At 47.9% G+C, this 18,154-nt stretch overlaps 1 protein-coding gene across 3 annotated transcripts in view; it reads left to right on the forward strand.

Annotated features, from left to right (window-relative positions):
* Positions 1 to 18,154, forward strand: part of LOC119402328 (dual specificity protein phosphatase 8) — a 91,884-nt gene that overhangs the window by 35,766 nt on the left and 37,964 nt on the right. Inside the window, exon 1 of one of the 3 annotated variants that reach the window (XM_037669470.2) lies at positions 14,804 to 14,865. The exons of the other annotated variants lie outside the window; for them this stretch is intronic. The gene's annotated coding sequence lies outside the window, so the exon portion shown is untranslated. Of the gene's footprint in view, positions 1 to 14,803; positions 14,866 to 18,154 lie in introns of those variants that run through there. 3 annotated transcript variants of the gene reach the window in all.

The following is an 18,154-nucleotide window of genomic DNA, read 5'->3' on the forward strand; positions in this document are numbered from 1 at the left end:
AATCGCCGAGGCCGATAGCCTCAAAACCCGCCGCATCAGGGTAGGTGACGCAGCAATGCAGTTTTCCGTCGCTCGGCCACGCGCTGCACATCCCGCAAACTTTTGCGGCCGACAGTACGTCTCGACGCGCTTCACCTTACGCGAAGGCAACAGCAGGGCGAGAAATTAGCTATTATTGAAGGGACACTAAAGGCTGTTGGGACTCCGGGTCCTGCGGGTCTCATCATTGGTAGCTGGCCCCCGTCATCGAACCCTTAGAGAAGAGGCGCTCGTACGAACGAGAGAGTTTTATTTACACGTTAGAAAGGATCAAGTGATCAAGTGACAAGTGACAAGTGACCAGTTGCAAGAGACGAGTACAGAACGTCTTCGGCCTTTTATAGCGCCGCGTCGTCAACCCTGGGCGCATTGTCCGCTTCTTCAGCCAATACGGTGGTCGGCGCCTCGCCCACGAGGGAGGGGAAAGACAGCACAGATGGAGAGGGCACAAACTAACACGATGCCCAAATATGGTCACGAATCACAGCACCAAGGCCTTGAACACGGCGGATTCCAGAATTCTGGCGAGGCGAAAGAGCCTGAATGGGGAGATGGGGAGGGGTCGACGACTACTCGGTCCTCTTCGCGCAAGACCGGTCCGTTGACCTTTGCTCTCGCTTGGCTGCGAGGCCGTCTCAAGTGCAATGCTACCCCTGGAATGCTTCGACGACCTCCTTGACGGGTTCGCAGGCGTTGGAAGAACCCCAATGCTGGGGATGGTCGTAACAAGGCAAATAACAATTTATGTCAGCGTGAAAGCGCAATGTATGACAACGTCTAAAACGGTAATATTATCAACAGCAGTGCCCAACTTACCGAGAAATTAAGCTAAATGTATAACACGATGAGTGCCACGAGCGGGACATTTTGGAAATGATCCTGATGACGTGAGAGTCCGACTACAATTAATCACTCTAATCACACTATCTGCAATAAAAAATAACCTTCTGTGCATCAAGAGACGTAATAAAATGCTGCTTGTTCGTTTCTGTTTGATTCGTGGATTTGGCGTTGCCATGGGGAACGGCGCGCGTGGTTCAAAGGTTCCGTTTTCGCCGAACTGCGCTTCGCCCGGCGCCCTGCTTCGCTCACGCGGTCGCGTCTCAGTGGTAGTTTCGGTATCGCGTACTTCCGCGTGTGTTTTGCGCGCTCGTGAAGGTCGCTCTGACAGAAAGTTCGACAAAATGCCGCATGCATGTGATATTGCCGGATGCCCGAACCGCGCACGCCGCCACGCAGTCAAAGCGGGCGACGTTGGGCACGGCAACAGTGACGTGAGAAAGACCTCTTTTGAGGCGGGTGATTTGTAGTGTGCGCGAACGCCCTGGGGACCACTAAAACGTGATTTTATTTCAAAATAAGCACTTGCTTGGCACAAAAGTAGCACTACGAGGTTGTCTGGACCGCTATTTCAACAATCAACGTCGACTTAATATTTGCCTTTAATGTTCCTTTAAGGCTAAATGCGACTTGGATGCCTCATCAAACGCGAAAAGTGAGCGTAGTCGTCGTCAACATGAGTGGTGCAAAAAATCATGATACCTCGTAAATAACCGTAAAACGTAACTAGTGATAACTAGTAAAGCTAATAAGACCTCTTGCGCTGTAGTGCACATACAGGTTTAAATGACCTTCTTGCGTGTATGATAACATGATTGGCGAGGCTTATGTTATCCTGTGGTCCCATAGTTACGGAAATGCCAGACAGACCTTGTGATCTACTTAGCATATGCATAAGTGCAAATTACAGCACAGAAATACAACACAATAAACTATTACAAAGTAGCCAGGGAATAGGCATAAATACACAATGGCATCAGTTGTGACTGTTTTTATAAGATTGTAAAATTGTAAAGCATATGTTATAATAATGACGTTATTGAGTTTCGGGAAAAAAAAAGAAAATGTCCTTAATGACGAATTCAAGCTGTGATCTTACTTGCGGTGAATACCAACACCAGCACTCAAGAACATGCAATACTGTCGGTTTTGTTAACCATCTGCGCGCCGAAATTTTGATTTTGACGTCAACTACAGCTACGCAAACGTTCTAGGGAAAGAATGAAAGAAGGGGGGGGGGGTGAGGAAAATAGGAGTATTTTACAGATGGGTTTCGGTGCCGCCGTATTGGGCTGTAGCGTTTGCCTTTTTTCATCTTGAACAACTAAACGAACAGTGTGACGGTAGACGCATGAAAACGGTTGGGTTGGTGCATTCGACGTTTCATGGCCTGAAATTCACGTCACGATATACAAAGAGAAGAAAACATTCGTTTCTACACGAAAAATTGGCGGCGCGAACAAACGGGACACACAAGGAGCAGGACACAAACTGAAAGTGAAGGAGCGCAGACTGAAACTTGGATTTATTCGCAGAAGAAACGTCCTGCTGCTTCTGTGTCTCGTTTGTTTTGCGCTGCCAGGTTTTCATATAGATTCATATCCATACCAACTAGCCCGCGTATCAACCCTTCTGAAACATTCGCTTAACAGTGCAAGGTGGCGGCGCCCACGCGTCTTACGTCAAATCGTCTATAATGGCCAGGAGACAAACCGTAACAGAAACACAGCGTTTTTTTATGCGCCTACCCACGTCATGCCGCGCCGGCTGTCGCTTTCATATTTTTGCCCGCCCTGCCTGTAAAGCGGTTTTCACAGCTTTCACGGAGAAACCCCTTCCTGCCTGCCTGCTTCCACGGCTGACGTCATTCGTCGGAGAAACGTCCTTCCCTCTTTCCCTCTCTTTCTCTCTCCCTTCCTCATACTTGGGCACCCAAGGCCGCAGCGAGAGCCGTACCGCTGTAGGCGAAGAGGACGCGCGATTCAGCGGTATGTGTCGGCGGGCTCTCCTACTCACGCAGAGGCACGCACACCCTCGAACAATTCACCTCCCCCCCCCCCTCGCCCCTCCCCTTCTCACGTTCTCACGTAACAACCCCGGGGTGTCCACCCCCCTCCTTTCCGACCGCTTCTCGGCGGTGCGGCTGATTGCAACGCCCGAGCGAAACGCCGTAACGGCGGAGCGACCGACGTGCGCCGTTTTGTTTTACGTTCGTCACGCCACTCGCGCCTAACTTAATTAAGCCTAGCGACTCTTTCAAAGAATGCGCGCGGGGCCCTGTTGGAGGACTTTCGCGCCTTTGAAGGTACGTGCGAGAAGACGGCGTCTGCAAGAATGCAGTCGGGGGGTGGGCGGAACAGCGCCAATTACGTCGACGAAGTTACGGGACTCGCAGTGCGACGATCCGAGTTTCAAGATAGTTTCGTATTGGTATAATTGCTATCGGGGGCGCAGCTAGAAATTTTTTTCGGGGTGGGGGAGGGAGGAGGGGTTCAAGCATGCTTTATGCATGAGGAGACTATTTCACATTTTCTTCGTATGCCGCAAGTTCGACATGGCCTTCATGAAAACCAGCCACATAATGAAGGCAAGGAAGGTATACTGTTTTATGTGTATCGTAGTAATTACGGTATAAATGCGAAGAAAGTAATGTGGACGAAAGGACAACGTCTTCACATTTATATCTTGATTACTACAATACACTTCAAACAGTACAGTTAGCGTCCCCTCTACCTTCCCTGGCGTCATTGTCAGTTGGTTTTCGTGAAGGTTGCCTGAACAACGAAACGAGCCCTTACAATTTTGTTCTCAGGTATCTCAGACCGCCGACGCACCGAGTCCCTGAAGTTCTTGCACTGCGTGATTAACTCCTCCAGTTGGCTCTCTTCAATACAAACGCGTTTGTGTTGTTCTGATCAATTCTCTTGCGTTCATGTCTGGACGCCTTTGATTTTAATCATGAATCTGTACCACCTAGCTCTACTATCTGTCGCTCTAACCTTTCTGAACGTTCGTGATCGTGTTTTTGTATGAGTGCGCGTGTATTGCAGATACGAAATTCAGATTCAATTTTTTTTTTCTTTTCTGGGGGAGGGGGGAAAAGGGGGATGGTTCGAATCCCCCAGCCCCGGCTACTCGAGTCGTTTCTTAGCACGGTAGATGGGACAGAAAACACGCATGCACCTGCACTAAGATAGAAAAATAAAGAGGAAGAAAGGACACAGGTGGTCTACAGATTTTTCTTAAAAAACGATGCACATTAATTTCGTCGCGTTTCTGTCTTGGCTGAGCAGAAGTTATTGGAACTTGCTGAGACCACACTTCCTATCCTGTAGTGAACAACGCGGACTTTCCAAGGTATATGTAAACTGGTAGCGTAACTTCCGTAGAAGCCCACGTGTCAAGCCGGTGGCTAGTTGTTGCAACAGTCGCCATCTATGTGAGGAGGGGACAAACAGAATTTAAAAAAAAAGAAAAAGATGACGTCAAAACCGGAAGCGGAAATGACGTCACGTTTTAACGCGATGGGCGCGAAATTATGAAATTTTTTGACAGGGCGCCGCTTCTTACTTTTTTTTTTATAGCTGCACGTTCTTTTTCTTATCACTATGACGGCTCCATAATGGAAGCATGCAAGATAACGGGAAGACGAAAAAGACAGATTTGATAAATAAGGTGTATTTTATTGGCGAACTATTGCAGTTGAACAGGATATTACCCCAAAATATATAACACAGAAATCAGAAGTAGCAAATCAATTCAACGTGCACACAAACCTTGCACACGTGTTGCTCTTGCATCCGTAGACAGCGCAGCGTTTCTTCGCGTAGCGTGGCGGACTCATCGTCCCGAAGGGCGACAGCACGCCGGCCGTGCGCTGGCAAAACACAGTCACTGAAACGGTTCCCGATGGCTGCGATGCCTTCTGCCAAGTACCACGACTAGAAAACAACGCTTATGCGAGGAAATCACCTACGGACGACAGGCACAAACCTACTGCGCAAAAAACGAGCGACGCCATTTGCATCTGAAAATGCGCAAAACCGTTCGCCCATGTTACCAGACTGCCTACATGTGCCCGCTGTTTCTGAAAATAAATGAAAAAAATTGGCCACTCAACCACATACCCAAGACTAAAGTTTGATTAAAGTAATCTACTAATTTAATTCGTGGCAAATAAAATAAAACTAATAAAAATAAACGTTTAATTAATTTTTTGTTTTCATTATTTGTCCCCCCCTCACCTAGTAGCGCTTTAATCGTCACGCGGGTGTTGATGTTTGTCGCAATAGGTTTCCGACCACTTTTCGTTCCAACTTTCGCGACCTATTTAGATTGACCTTGGACTTTCTTTACCGGCCAAAAGAAAAATAAATGAAAAGCATCAATTGTATTGCTCTCCGTGACGTCAGGGTTTCTGACGGCGTCGAGCAAGCTCTGTCAAAATGTGTGACGTCACGGAAAGCTAGCGCAGAAAGAAAAAAACAAAAAAAAAAAAAAAACCCGAGGCGGCATCGCCGTCAGTGAATCGTTTCTGCGTCATTCGCGTGTCGCGATGCTTCCGCTCAGCTCATTAGTTTAAAGATTGCATTCTTTATTTATTTAATAGATACTGCGATATTTCATATTAGAGATCATTTCAGAATGAGAACAGGAGACTACAAAAGGTACAAGCACGAAACAATCATTCAGCGATACAATGAAACAATAATTACAAAGCACTGTAGAAAAGTAAAATCTGAATAGCAGTACTATATGCAGTAATTACAATATAACGTATTACGCAAAATGACTTGGCAAGGTTAAGTGAGGCAGTTTTCAAACAACGACACGTCATTGTTTCGCCATCATAGTTCCATCATTGTACTAGCACAGCAGTGTGCCACGTGATACGTCATCGTCTCTGAGGTTATTCCAGCCAATAACAGTTCTGAGAAAAAAGTGGAGTACTTGTAACAATTAATCCGTGAAGTTGGGGGACTTATCGTGCTATTGTGTCGCTTACGAGTGGCGTAATACGAACGATGCTCAATGATACTTGACGTGTTAACTTAAATGACGTGTTGAAACCCGACGCGTTACTTAAAGGGGCACGTAAAGATAACAGCAATTTAACTCGCATTAGTAAACTACTCTTGCACAATACCATGATCACCACGTTTGTCGCGACAAGGCGCTTGCTAAGCGAGAAAACGCGCAAAAAGAAAATGCTGGTGGCGGCGCCACCTTGATGTTCCCGCATCAATCGCGATGACGTCATTGATATTGACTGCTTCGCTAGTGCCTACGTAGTTCCTTATCGGCAAAAATGTTGTTCATTGTCCTCTGCGGAGGCAAGGAATTAGCAGAATACGGTAAGATACAAGAAGGGATATACTGCTACATAAAAAAAAAGATTACACAATGTTCTGTAACTCAAATACAATGGCACACTATGAAGATACACAAAAATAAAAAAAAATGAAAGAATCTCTTAAACAGAAACTCAAGATAGTAATAATTCAACAATATGTAGTTTACGTTAATGCACCAATAATGGATGTTATGTCTGTATACACTTCGTTTGGCCATTTCTGATAAAAAAAAAAAAAAGTCAGCGCGAGAACCAAAGGGGAATTTTTTTTTCCGAGGCGCTAGTTTCTTTGATTAGACAACCAAATGAGCACAGCAGGCAGTTAAGCCAAGGAAAGCGGGGACATGTTATTATTATTTTTTACAGCGAAAGCTGTTATGAGATCATTTCAACGGCTGTTTTTGGCGTCGTAGTTGTCCGCCGCCGCCGCCGGTGTCCGTAACCACTATCGCGCGAAATAAGAAAACAAAACGAAATAAGAAAAAAATTCCAGGATGGAACGGGGTTCTAACCTGGGCCCTCTGCGTGGGAGCCCAGTTTTCTACCTCAGAGCCGTGCCGTTTTTTGTTTCTTCATTACCGGTTTCATAACACGGCACAGGAATGACATTGCTTCATTTGTGTCTATTATTGTATTAAGTGCCTCAGAGCCATGCCGGTGCTTGAAACTGCCTTGCGAAAAGACGCTATACAGGCTTCATGTCCGGAACGAACCACATTAGCATATGTAATTTAGTGTGGTAGAAGAGTGAAATAACGACCACGCATCACACAACGCGAATTCTGTAACCAGGCGTCACACAATGCGAATTGCGCAACGAGTGGGTTGTTGAATGCTTCCAACCCATTGCAAAGGGCTCTGCCATAATTCTTCATCGTCATCAGGCACAGCATCAACAAAGTGCGCATAATGCCTTACATGTTTTTAGCGGGTACCACGGCTCTCCGTTGAATGACGAAAAATGGCACAGTGGCTGCTTTCCTACTTCACAGAAATTATGATGATTTATAGCGTAGTGGATTCCTCGCAAGTGCACTTGCATTGGTTGCCAAGGAAGCCCATAAGGCTCCCATGATCCATTTCCTCAGGGTCTCAATAAAGTTAATTCCCTTTCTCTATCTCTTTCTCACGCTAGCGTATGTTATACAGCATGACGGGAGAGGGAAATAGCGACCGGGCGTCACCCAATGCAAATTACACAACTGGTGGGCCGTTTAAAGCTTCCGACCCATTACAAAGGGCTGAGCCACAATTCTTCATCGTCATGAGTCGTCGCGTCAACAAAGTGCACATAATGCCTTACAGACGTGTAGCTGGAACCTCGCTTCTGCGCACAATGACGAATAATGGCGTTGTAGGTGCTTCCCAACTTCACAAATATTGTGATTTATGGCGTAGTGGGAACGTTGCTGCTGTACTTCTATTAGTAGCCACAAGAGAGTTTATAACGGGCTCTAGAAATACCGCTGTTCCAGCTTTCGCTGTGACTGTGCTGCGCTTTCCGAGCAGGCCTGGCGTTTTTTTAACTGTGGTGCGATACGAAGTTGGCCTGTCGCCGCACCAATTACCGCCGTCCAGAAACGGCGGCGGATGAGTTTTGTTTAACTTATACAAACGTGGATAGACATTGGTTTGACCTTTACGTCGTACCTCGTGGGGGTTGGGATAAGAAGTCCAAAGACCCAGAGATATTCCTAGGCAAGAAAATTGAAGTTGGTATGCAGCAGGGGGAGGCACAGCTCGTCAGCTCAGACCCGGAGGAGCAGTCGGCACGTGCGCTGCAGCTTTCACTGAACAAGTGGCACCGCTGCATTGCCCTAGTGGTATTTTACTGTCACTGTGCTTCAATGTTCGTAGCGTCGTATGCTGGAAAAACATGTCCGGCGAGCAGCCGTCGCCAGTGGGGCCCTGGACCCGGGGCCCCACCCATAATGTCCCGCATTCGTTTTCGCATTTTACCCTTGCTAAAGTTTCTTCTTCTGAATGCAGTGTAATATCATCGGCTTGACCGGCTGATAATTAGTGTAATAATTATGACATAAATTAAAAGGAATTGAAGCGCACGAAAAAGCACTCTTTCCTTCGGTGGGATCCGACCACACAACCTTCGAATTACACAGACACGCATACAGGCATACGCATGCCCCCACTCCCCCTCTTTAAAAAAAGAAAAAAAAAAGATCTCTGGCTGCGTATTTAGTGTTACCTCTTTCAAGATGTATAGGTGTGTGTGTGTGTGTGTGTGTTCGCGTGAGTGTAATTCAATACAACTTCCGACGAAGGCGCCGTCATTGCACCCCACGGGAGTAAACCAGCGTCAGTCTGTGGGCATTGTCGAGCGCGCGACAAAGGAGTACCGCTGGGGTCACGTGACTATAGCTCGTTGGGCCACTTCGGGTTGCCTCCAGTGACGGACATGGCCTTTTCATGCGCGCGACATCATGCCTTTCCCGTGTTCCGCCGAACTTCCACGACACGGCTTTCCGCTCTTCTGATGCATTCTCGTTATTTTCCGGCTCCTGCAATGCGCCGTGGACGTACTTGTTGGAACGTGTGAAAGTGTCCTGGTGGAAATGAAAACACCGTGAGTTATAGTTGCTGATGCAAGCATGCTTTTCGCAATTTGATTACGTTTATAATTTTAAATTGCTTCTACGAGTAACGAAAAAAAGAAACGGTATGTCACGCAGCCTAGCGGAAGAGCCTTTATGCTGCACTATTCCGTTTGCTGTACAGTCGCGCTCAATATAATTTGCAACATGGGAGCGTGTGGCCTCATGAGTTCAAAGATTGCGCATGGCTTCAACTTGTATTCATTTCAACAACTTAATGATTTTTTTATTATTTGGGTTCATCATCAAGTGAGATAACAGCGTTTAGTTATGGAAATAAGGGCTAGTTGAAGCCATGCGCTTTCTTTGAACTCGTGAGGTCACGCGCTCCCGTGTTTCAAGTCGTATTGAGCGCGACTGTACATCGTCTGGATGCTTTCATGCGCACCAGTAGTGCTCAAGAAGAGAGTATGTATGTTATCCATCCGCACTCTATTGTCAGCTTCTTACGAGGTAAAAATGAGTTGATGCTGAGAAGCGGCGCTGCCTTCGCAGCAACTGTAGTGGAACATGTCGAGCCGTGGTGCAATGCACGCATGCGCAGCAAACCGCGGCGCATGAACACGAACAGTTCTCGCGTTCACGTCCCCCTGTTTGCAGCACGTGATGCGTGTGTCCGACTTCGCAGTTGCCGCAGATCGAAAAATTCTGATTATAAATATTTCGCGGCGTTTTTCCGCGTTACTATTCCCTCATAAGGCATTCTGACCGGTGAGCTTTCCGTTGCGCTGAAAAAAAAAAAAAAAAAAAACAGGTGCCATAAATATTGGTTATCGGTAACTTTAGGTTCGCATAGGTTTTGTAATTTGTCTTTCGTTTATTTTTGAGGTCGTACGTACGGTACAATGATTTGCGCGGTGGAATATCCGAAACGAAACTGGCGGTTGGCTTCCGGGTCCTGGTCGCTGCTGAAATCCTGACAACCGTACCGCGGCGGAAAAACCGGTGGTCCGCTGTTTTGAGCCGTCTTCTTTCGGGGCCCGTCTTGCTTTGGTGCCAGAGAAGAGAGGAGTCTCCCAGGAAGCGCGGCGTCCTTGAACGAGGCAAGCCGAGCGCGGCTGACAGCTGCCGTCACTGACCATATTTCGTCGCGAAAAGATGGCTTTTTGGCTGACTCAGACAAGCGAGGAGGCAAAGAAAAGACGCGCACGAAGAAGCGTGACCTCCGACGAGCAGGGCGTCTTTCTTTTTGTCGTATTTGCTATAGTTTCTTCGCAGAAGCACCCTATGCCTGACATATGGTTTGGCTGCGGTTATTCCTGTGTCTAAAAGACGGCAGTTTTCCTTTGGCTTTGACCGTTCATTCATTACGTTTGCACGAGGCTCGAGGAACACAATGATATCAATAATAATAAACATGTTAGTACAGACAAAGTTTAGAAACTCCGGTATCTAGTACGCGTTGTCTCAGCGTTGTGTACTCGATGCCGTCAGCGGTTCGTAATGCGCATGCGCTGCTGGCACGCGCGCGACATACTTGTAAGCGTAATATCAGTAGGCTTTTGACTAGGGGGGGGGGGGGGCGATTTCACACAACTTTACGTTGGTAAATGCTGTTTACTATTGGCGGACTGAGTTTGTTGATGTGTCCAGTATGAGAACCGCCTCTTTTTTTCTAAGCGAAGCTTCTATGAGTTGTGCAGATTTTAAGTGGCGGCGGCGGCATAGTTCGCGAAAATCCCGGCGCCGGGCAAGTGTACAGAAATGCGGCCCTCGATGGGGCACCGGTCGCACGCGTATTTATATGGCCATTTTCTAATTAATAATAGTAATAATTATTGGGGTTTAGCGTCCCAAAACCACGACATGATTATGAGGAACGCCGCAGCGGAGGGCTCCGGAAATTTTGACCACTTGGGGTTCTTTAACGTGCACCCAAATCTGAGTACACGGGCTTCAAGCATTTTCGCCTCCATCACAAATGCGGCCGCCGCGGCCGCGATTCGATCCCGCGACCTGCGGGTCAGCAGTCGACCACCTTAACCACTAGACCACCGTCGCCGGTGTTTTCTAATTATCGATGCTTTCTCGATCGTGGGTTCGACTGTCAGCCGCTTCTCTTTCGTCGAGGTCACGAGTCATGTCACGTTGCCAAATTTCATTGTTGCCTTTCATCGGTGCGTTTCATCGCTTCGCACATGTCCGTCGTTGCTGCCCCATGTGTTGCGCTGCCAAGCACGCGGGTGAAGGTTCATTTCCTGGCACGGAGGAGAGAAAGAGTTTGGAGAGAGCATTGCGCAATGCTGTAGAAAGAAAGAAGGAAAAATAGGAGGCAAGGCATGCAGGCGCCAAGATTCGCTTGCCCCCCATTTTCCCGATAGGGGAACGACTCCTAATTTTGTTATTTCTTTTTCTTTTATTTTACGATCGAACAGTTATAGAGCAATATATAGATGTTCTCACGTGCCCCGATTATTTTGCTTTCGCACCCTCGTTTGAGCAAGCATACATATCCTTTATACCGGGTATAATAACCTCCCGGAGCGGCCAGTACAGCTGGCGCTGTGGGTCACCGCTTACGTCACGGATGTTGGCGAGCGCTGGCCCTCAGCCAAAGATGGCCGCCCTCTGCGAGCGATACACTGCGTGATTTACGTCTTGTGAAGTTCGGTTGCGATGTGCAACCTCACTGCGTGCGACGTCTGCTGCAACCTCGCGCGAATGCATCTCTGCAACTCTTGATTATTTGCTGCACATTTCCATGCTGTCTCGTGCCTTTGTTAAATTTAAAAATAGTTAATTATAGTATCCGGATTCTTAAGTGTCAGAAATTGAAGGACACTTTGTACATTCCAAAGTGTGTTCGGCGAAAGCCTGTGGCCATTCGACTGGCTATGCCATGGTCTCGGGGGAATCTACATTGTTAAGGCGCTTCGCCGAACCGCTTGCCGTGGAATCATCACCGAGCCGGTTGGGAGCCATCCCACTAACTCGACTGCCACGACGAGACGTGCGACGAAGAAGCGTTGCTGCGCGCGCCGCTGTGCCATCACGTGATTGCTGAGAGAGAGTGAGGGGGCACGGACGGACGCCGCCGATGGACGCCGCCGCCGCGTTGGGCAACAGTTGCGCAACGCGCGTTGGAAGTAGTAACGCGCAATGGTTGCTATGCGCCGCTGAGCCATCACGTGATTGCTGAGAGAATGTGAGGGGGAAAGGCCACAGCTGGCACCGTGCCAGGGCACGGACGGACGACGGGCACGGCGAGTATGAGACATTAAAGGCTTTCGCCTTAAAACCACCATATGATTATGAGGCACACCGTAGTGGAGGGCTCGAAAGATTTTCATCCACCTGGGGTTCTTCAACGTGCACCTGAATCTAAGTACACGCGCCTCGGGCATAATGCGACCGCCGCGGCTGGGTTCGAACCCATGACCTTCGTATCAGCAGTCGAATGACCACTAGACCACCGCAGCGGCCGATAAATATACATTGGTATAGGCGGATGTATCAATGATTGAGGAGATGGACGGATGAAGCGATGGATAGTTGTGAAGTTCACCAATTTGTTAATGATGTGATAGTAGCGTGTGGGTTTTGCAAGACTGCAATTAATTAATTCCAAAGACAGTTTGTGAAATAAAGTTTTCAATGATGAGATGCCTGGTTGATCGCGACGATCAATTTGTACGTGAGCTTCAGGCCGTAGAAGGTGCCATGTAAACGTCTTGCATTAAATCTGACCACCACAAAACGACATGCTCGCTCGATCGTGAAGGTCACGAGGGAACACCGGCCAGGCGTCAAAAATCGCAGTTTCAAAAACAAGACTATTGTCGCTTGCGCCTCTTCATTCAAGAAAACGTCCATTCATTGTTGTCCGACTTTCACGGCTGAACGCCTGCGCGTGCATTGATTCTCTTTTTCCACTAGGCGTTTTTTCTCCCTTCAGTGCTGTTTGTTGTCAGCTGTGCTTCTTTATTTTCCGCTGCTCATGTGTTCACGCGTTGTACATTCGTTGATGTCGTGCTTACAGGGCCAAGTACTTGCACCTATACCCTCGGGGTGTTTGCCACTGTATCATATCGTGTTTCTGTCTGTGAGACTGCACAGCAACAGAGGGACAGTGGGATTGTATCGGTCCTTATCGGCTGACTCAGTTGGCGTCTGTCGCTGCAAATAGACGAACCGAAACGGAAAGTTTTCAGGGTGGACTAGGTCACCTATTAGTGCCGCCTTGTACTCCTCTAGATCACGTGTCCAGTTGACGCCACGAGTAGCTGTCGCGAAGTGCATTGCCACTGTGTATTCGTTGCTACACGGCAGGAAGTTTTCTGACCAGCGGGAATAGTGATAGTCCATCTTCTTGAAGAATTGTTGTTCAAATCAATCAATCAATCAATCAATCAATCAATCAATCAATCAATCAATCAATCAGTTAGTCAACGCGACCAGAAACAGCCCTAAAGCCTCAATACCGGCGCACGCAAAAAACAATTAAACGAGGACAGCACACAGATGCAGAGAACAGTATACTACGGATAATGGAAGCAAATTTTTCTTATCCTTACTATTAATCACACAATACGAACAGTATATTTTGACATGCAAAACATGAAAGCACCAAATGGTCACGTGTCGAGATAGTCAGTCAGTGTGTGACAGTTGGCGTACAAAGCAAGCAACGAATAGATGGGGGCAAATTCGTCGTATTCATAAATTTACAAGATATATAACGGATGTAGATCGGCACCGCGGCTGTGTGGGCGGAGCTGCGATTTTTTTCTCAGGCTGTAACCGTGTATAGATACAATCGGCGGTCGTGTTTCGGCCATCCGGACGGGTTGTGTTGCATGCGAAGGCTGACCACGTGACGCAGCGCTCCCTGTTCATTGCTTATTTCCTCCCTCCATGCTGCGAAACGTCAGGCGCAGCAAGATTAGAACACAAATCTGTGCACTGTATGTATGTAGTAACCCGTCGTTTCCGTGGTGACCGAACGATCACGGCGCCGTAAGTTTCATCTAGCGACGTTTTGCAGAACTACAAACGTGACGCGTTAAACACCCTCGTGCGTTCACCCACTCACTCCCGCACCATGATTCAATAATGGCGGTGGCATTTCATTTGCATTCGCCTTTGAAACAGGACGGCGACAAACAATAACCTAGTAGCTCGATAATAGATTTCATTGCATTTAAATAAATGTTGCTTACAATTTTCGGCGGTCTGTTTCTGACCTTGTGCATTCTGCATGAAGCCTGTATTCTCTATCTACGCAGAAAGTGGACGAAAGCGCCACCCTTAGGTAACGGCAGTCGCGGCGCTTCTTTGATACTTCACACCAATACTTCAGAAGCGGAGTGTCTTCTTTTGTTAACTAAGAGGCGGCGGGGGGGGGGGGGGGGGGGGGGGGGGGGGGGGGGCTAGCTCTGTGCAATTTCGACTGCAGGAGGATCGTTTCATAATACAGAATAAACCCTCGAGGTTACTAGCACTAGTAAAAGTAGTCGGACGTGTTTGAAGTCTCACCCTCCGAGCATGTGTAGTACATATCTTCCGCGTTTATGGCTAACTGTATATTGAACGGCGGTCACAATGTAACAGATGTATAGAAGCTGCCGCGCTGGAAACACTTCTCCGCCATCGAGATGCATGAGTCACCGTGTCCGATAAAGCTGCACATTTCACTGGTGTTCGTCACCGTATTTGCGATGAGATAAACTGCGCATGCGCCGATTCGTGTTCTGTCACTCCGAGGCGACAACGCTGTCTGGGCGTATCCATGGTGTCACGCGATGTGTAGTTCGGGTTTCATCGTGTCAGTCATAGAGCTTCGTACAGCCGCACCAGTTGGTACAGCGGATTCCGTTCGTCCGTTACTTGGTGAAAGAAATAAGAAGAGAGGGAGGGTGAGGAACAAAGATGTTTAAGCGGCGTGATCTGATTGAAAGTGATAGACTGTTGAGGCGTAATCACGTGGCAAAGCGGCCAGTCCTCTGAGGCCGCTCAGACTGAGCGAGGCAGTCGGCAGAATTCACTAGAGGAGCGTGTTTTCAAGATGTCTGGATCATTAAGGTGAGCCTTATGCCGACTGATGCGTTCTCTGGGAATATAATTGTTGTTAGACGGGTCGCAATGCGTCCTGTGTTGTAATTCACTATTCGTTCGTAATATATTGGCGCGTGTGTGACAGTAGGCGTATTTGACGAACCAAAGACGGTCCGCGGCGGTGGTACAGCGGTCACGGCGCTCCGCTGCTGGACCCGAAAGCCGCTGGTTCGATCGCGCCCGCGGCGGTCGCATTTCGATGGAGGCGAAACGCTAGGGGCCCGTGTACTTTGTGATATCAGTGCACGTTAAGGAACACCGGGTGGTCCAAAATGCCAGAGCCCTCCACTGAGGCATGCCTCGTAATCGTGTCGTGGCTTTGGCACGTTAAACCCCGGAAAATTGATTTTATTTTCTCAGCATCAACGTTCATCTGCCTTCAAATGCCAATAAGGATAAGAAGCATAAGCGTATATGATGTGGAACTGGAACGTCTCGCCGCTGAATGAACGAAAGGTCTTAGCCCCGCCCCCAAGACAAACCCTAATAATACTAATTGTTCGTGTGGTGGTGGTCTCTATTGCACCCAAAAGAGTGGTTCTACGTCCCAAAACCACGATACGATTATCAGAAACGCAGTAGTGGAGGTGTCCGGAAATTTCGACCGCCTGTGGTTCTTTAACGTGCACCTAAATCTAAGCACACGGGCCCCTTGCATTTTGCCTCCATCGATATGCGGCCGCAATCGAAGCCGCGACTTTTTCGTCAGCAGCCGAACACCGTAACCACTATACTATACCACCGCGTCAGATAACTTATCTGACCCGCCGTGGTAGGCAACAGAGCTGGCAAGGTGGCGCGCTGTTAAGCTGGACTGCGCGGGTTCGACTCCTGACCACGACGCCCGCATTTCGATGTGGGCAGTATGCGAGGGCACGCGTCTATACTTAGATTATGCGAACACCAAAGAACCCCAGGTGGTCGAAATTAATCCTGAGTGCTGCACTACGGCGTGCCTCATATCGTGGCTTCCGCGCGTAAAACCGCAATTATTCGGCAGTTTTAGAATGGGGCACGGAAAGCTTTGCGTTAGCGTTTGTCGCCACTGCGGATGCGTCGTGCGCCATGCTCTTGGTTACGCACGTTGAGGACGGTAATAGGCTATTGTACCCCCCCCCCCCCCAAAAAAAAAAAAAAAAACGCTAACCTTGCGTACGCTTTACTAAAACTGCGTATTATACACGCATATACCGCTTATCTCAAACAGCGCACAGCTCGGAATGGCGGCCTCCGTGATTTCGCGAGCGCCAACGGTGGTGCGCAGCATATATGGTTTCCTACATTTACCTAGAGGGAACTCTGGCGCTGTGACTGTTGAGCCACAATGGGAATGATGGATAGTGCACGGGTTTGCCTAATCTTCGTACTTACGGCTTCGAACGCACCTGTGGCTTTGTTTATTGCTGTGTTTTGGCGTTCGTTTCGGATGAAAGAATGCACCGTTGTGAACTTCGTGACCAGATTTTGAATTGGTGAGCCTGAAAAGGTTGAAGTCGTGAAGTGGAACTGCTCACTTTTGCTGAACTTCGTCTTGCGACAAAGCGGATGCCGGCGACGCGGTGCCAAAACGGAGCCGGAAGAACGAAGTTTCGGCAAATCTGTGTACTACCCATCATTTCCATACTGGCTGAAGCGCAATGCGTTGCAGCTCCCATAGACACTAGCGCCAGAGTTCCCTCTAGGGTATCAATAGTAAACTTTATTGTGTGCACGTGATCAGGGAGGCCATGCATTGACGCTCCTTGCCAATATCTGACTAGCGTCGTGCGTTTGACGGCGGCGCCGGGCTCAACATTGTGGTATTGAGGAGGAACATTATGTGAAGGATGATTTGACGATACTCATGTTATGGCCCGGTAATGCAGTGACAGCTGCGAAGCGTGTTTCTTTGCTTTTTTTTTCTTTGTCTGCTTCTGTGCGTGCCTTCAAACGTAGGGATAAGAATGTGCAGCCGTTTTGTAACTTGCTAGAAAGCGCTTCGGCCGTTATAAGCCACCGTGGATGCAATCAACTGTGCAACGAAACGCAAAACCACTCCAGTGTCTTCTTCCGCGATAAGTATATCTGCGTGCCCCTCGCACAGTCTATACGCGTTTTGCGAACACAAAAGGCTGATCTGGCTGTGTTCCAGCTTAGGCTCCGCAACCGTTTGTCCTTTTATGCGGCCAGCTGTTTCCTATCTCTCGTGCTATATTCTATTTCGTGGCCCTATCTAGTTCCTTGCGTGTACTGTCATACACCCTCGTGCCGTTGCGTTCTGCACGTACATCACGGTTTTTTGTAACTGCGTCGACGCGAGCGCTCACACTCTCTCAAAATTGTGTACGGCTGCTGCGACTGTCAGGGTAACTACATTTGTAGGGAGAGAGAGAAAGAAAGCGAGGGAATCGAACCCGCGTCACGTGGGAAGCTCAAGCACTGCAGCCTGACGGTTTGGTATAGTTGCACCACAAATGCCCGGATAATGGGCCGCTGCCCAATGAACATGTCCATCCCGATAATGACATGTGTGATTAACGAGTTACAGTGAGCTCGTGGATTAATTTTATTTATTTATTTATTTATTTATTTATTTATTTATTTATTTATTTATTTATTTATTTATTTATTTATTTATTTATTTATTTAAGTTTTGTTGAGACGAATCGGGGCTCGGGCTTGTTGAATACTCATTGCTTGAAGCTAAGAGCGCAATAACTGTAATACACAAAGGCATACTACAGTTGTGTTGATTGGCGTGATCTGCCTTCATTGCGCAATGTTTATCAGTTTGCTGACTTTTCTCACCAACGCCGACGCGGGGACGCACAGTGTCGCGATACAGAAAAGTACAAGTGGGATTTGTGGAGTAGGATCTGTGGGCGACTGTATATATATATATATATATATACTAGACAAATATGAGGGAGCCGAGACACTGTTAGGGATCTCTTGAAGGAAAAGGTGGTTGGGGAAAGATGAACACGGAACCAACACGTGTGATATGGCTACACAATGAGTGCGCGTCGAATCATAGACAAGAAAGAATGTCGCCTTAGTCTGATGTTCTTAACGGAAGAGGAGTCCTTTTGTTGATAACACTACAGACGGCGTGCTGGCAAGCCTGTCAGTCATTTCCGCCTCCGTCATTGTACGTGATAGACTGTATCAATTCTTTATGTAATACAAAGCCTGCCTTATGAAAACGTTGGCCGAGGCTGCATCCGACGGTGCATACACTGCTATAGAGTTAAGGTGTTCTTTTTTTTTTTCTTTT

This window comes from Rhipicephalus sanguineus, chromosome 8 (assembly GCF_013339695.2).
Source record: "Rhipicephalus sanguineus isolate Rsan-2018 chromosome 8, BIME_Rsan_1.4, whole genome shotgun sequence".
Lineage (NCBI taxonomy): Eukaryota > Metazoa > Arthropoda > Arachnida > Ixodida > Ixodidae > Rhipicephalus > Rhipicephalus sanguineus.